The sequence below is a fragment of the Cibotium barometz genome, chromosome 38 (genome assembly GCF_041138505.1).
Source record: "Cibotium barometz isolate CiBa-2024 chromosome 38, ASM4113850v1, whole genome shotgun sequence".
Lineage (NCBI taxonomy): Eukaryota > Viridiplantae > Streptophyta > Polypodiopsida > Cyatheales > Cibotiaceae > Cibotium > Cibotium barometz.
Genome location: NC_141083.1, coordinates 11627614 through 11631304, shown reverse-complemented (window position 1 = coordinate 11631304; position 3691 = coordinate 11627614).

Here is a 3691-nt window from a genome sequence, read left to right as displayed (position 1 = left end):
CCACTGAAGAGTATATGATTCAAACCCTCACTCAAACCATAAACCAATTTTCTGGAGTACCCGACCTTGCATGCAAGACACTAGTCAAAATAGCCAATTTGATCATAGCCTGCATCAAGGGATTTCACAACAGCATTCATACAAGGGCTCCATGGACCAAGTTTTTAGAGGGCAAACGAGGACTCAGCTGGAATCTGCAGCTAGCCCCGCCTCCACCTATATTGATGGGAATGTTTGCAAGGCTACAATTCATGCCTTTGCATTTCTTGCAAACATTCAAAGAAGCTTTTTACACTGGCTTCTTTGAATATCAAAGCCAGGTATTCGGACCGCTAGTAACGGATCTGGAAGCTAGGCTAATCGCCTATCAAGCCATGGAGCTCCAGAATCCTTTAAGAGATATGCTGGAAGATGCCCGGATTGAATGTGAGTATCAGCGCTATAGGCAGGGGCTTGAGCACATCCATGCAGTAAAAAGAGGACAAAGGAGAGACAGAGCTTAAACACTATGAAGATCAATGCCTCTCTGAAACCAACCATATCACCCTTGTATATACCAAATAAAAAGCCAGGGCAATTTTTCCCATGAGGTTTTTCCCTTGAGCTACAATTTTGTTTTCCTACCTTCTTTTTTGAACCTCTCCACAAGCTCAATAACACGGCGCCCGGGGACGATCGCCATATTAGGAAGGGGGGAGTGTTTCATAGGTCAACCAATGGAAGCGCTATGAAGAGTCAACGCTAGTTGAAGCAAAAAAGTCAACCAAAAGTCAAAGCAGAAAAGGCGGGCCACTTAAAAATCCTAATTAATTTCTCGCAAATATTTTTGTAATTTCCCGCAACTAGTATAATTTTCCGCACAAATTGTATTTTCCCGCAATTACTTATTGATGTAGCCAGTCAAAACAGCCATTGTAACAATTGTAATATATAATAAGAGCTATCGGCTTCCAATTTGTAATCAAGTGAGTTCCAACTTAGAAATTAGAGCGAACCCACTTAGAAGTCACTTACTAATAGAGTGACTTGTCAAGTTTTTAGTATGTTTTTAGATAACCCACTTCTAGTGAAGCTAAGAGGAGCTTAGACAAAGAGAAGAGAAGGTCTTCGCGGTGCTTCCTACGCGCGCATCGTGTAACCATTTCCCATTCTAATGCAATGAAAGGTTTATGTCTTGCTTCTTCTGTCTCTATTGATTGTCTTCTCATTGATTTCTATCGCATAATGAGTAGGTTAATCAAGTGTATGCTCTAGGTAATGTGTGTGTGTGTATGCAAGCTTTCCATTAAAGCTTCGAGTGATTAGCATTGAGTTGTTAGAAGAACCCACGGCCCATTTCCTTCACACATTGTTCCATTAGCATGCATAGGATGAGATTAGGAAAGTAGCATTGTCCATTTAGCTAGAGTGTGTGTGAGTACATGATAACGCAATTGACCATCACTTCTCTAAGCATAGTGATTGTGCCGTGAGATTGACATACTCACGTAGCCTCCATGCACTAGTCGAGTCGCTTCCCTGTATTGACAAATGTGTGTTAGTGCCGTAAAGCTATGCTATTGACGTCCGTCTCGCGGCAACGAGCCGCTAACAATAATACTTGAAAATTTACAGATGAGGGATTATTTAAATACCTCTTGTTCACACGTGCTATATACAATTCTTACATAGTGGATGCCCCAGACACTGACCATGCCACCAAGCATCTCCACTTGTCCACCGCATAATCCTCCTCATTGTTTTAGGGGTGATATAGGGTGGATACAGGATGCTATGTGCAAGGCCAAGGCTCAAGGTCAACAAATCACAACTAAGGAATGTGAGTATGCAAGGGGATGTCTACCAAAGGTACTAGATGATTGTTTAGAATTCATCTAACTCCAATTGCATGGCTTCAAAATGGTATAAAGAATTATATTAACGTATCTTCTCAATAATTGTAGTGCCTCTCATTCAATTCAATGTGGTCCGAGGGTAGAAATTTTTGCACTAGCCAAATAAATGAAAGGAGGACAACAACTGAGAGGGCCCTTTTGAGACCCCAAATTTCCCCTAATGTCTGGGACCCTGGCAAGTCTTTGCTAATTGGGTTTGACCAAAAAATCACACTTTGATGGGACACGCGTGTCCCATCACAGAGACTGAATATGGGTCCTCTTGAAATTTTGATGGTTTTAGCTAATGGATAATGTCCCCCTGATCCCTTTGAACACCCTGTACCCAAAATTGATTAAGGTTTGACCCCTCAACTTGAAGATTTGGTGTGGGTTCCATTCTACTACGTTCCAAGTGTATCACTTTGCTTTTTGATGAAATGGATGCAAAATGATATGCAAATTGAAAAGCATAAATAGGAGAGTGATGTACATGCCCTAGGGTACCCATATGATGCAGTGAAAGTCAGTTCTGGTCAACTTGATGGTACATGCATGTCCCATGCACATACATGCAGAAAATGACTTTTTTGAGTTTGACTAGTGCAGGTCCTTGAATATGATCCCCTTAGCCTATATGTCCAATAAAAACCAAATTTGCTCAAATTTAGGCCCTTGGGACATGCAATTATTGAAACAACAAAAATGCACTAAATGTGATGTGAGGGCATATGGGCATGTTCCGGATGGGATAGGTGTATGCCTACTTACCCTACTCCTAGTACACATATATATACATCTAATCTAAGCTAATATCTGTGCTATGCATCTATAAATAATATCTAAGCTACAGTAATCTAAAGCGTAAAATGAATGCTCAACTAAGCTCAAGAAAGTTCTAAATCTTAAATGATATGCATTTGGCCATCACTCAAGATGGAAATGAATGTCCCACACTCATACCAAACCTCAAGCACCCCTTTCTAATCCTAAGCGTAGGCCCTAAGCGATCCCCGATCCTCGGCCACCTACAAGAACCTTGGAATCCCCGACTCCAATCCCTCACTAAACTATATGAATGATAGTGATGAATTGAAACTCACCTAACACACTAGCACAAGAGTAACCAAGTGACTACTCTAATCTAAGTACCCGCTCCACGGCAATGGCGCCAATGTTAATGGGCCGCCGTGTGACGGACATCCTAAGCATAGCTTTTAAGCACTAACATAATTATCAATGCTGGGTAGGGACTCGATTAATGCATGGAGGCTACATAAGTGTGTCAGACCCACGGCAATCACTTGTACTAAGAGAAGAGGAAGACTTCTTGCGTATTCACATACACACACACACACTTGCAAAGAGGACAATGCTTAATCATAGACTTGCAAGTGTGTGTGTGTGTGTATTCACATACACACACACACACACTTGCAAAGAGGACAATTCTTAATCATAGACTTGTAAAGCGCATGCCAAAGGATTAAAGAGGAAATGAAAAGGGTCATGGGTTCATCTAATGACACATTGCAAACCAATGGAAGCTCTAATGGCTTAAACACACACACACACACACAAGAAAGAGACCTTCTCTCTCTAATGCAAGCATGAAATTGAAGCTACCAACACCTTAAGCAAGCTAAGGCTACTCCAATGGAACAAGCAAATGCATTAAATCAACATTAATCATGGATTAATGGCCCTCACACACTCTCTTTACCTAAAGCACACACACACATAAACTAGTCATTTCTTAATCAAAATCAATGATTAGACAATGGAAATGTAGACAATGATAGGAGCAAAAACCTTTC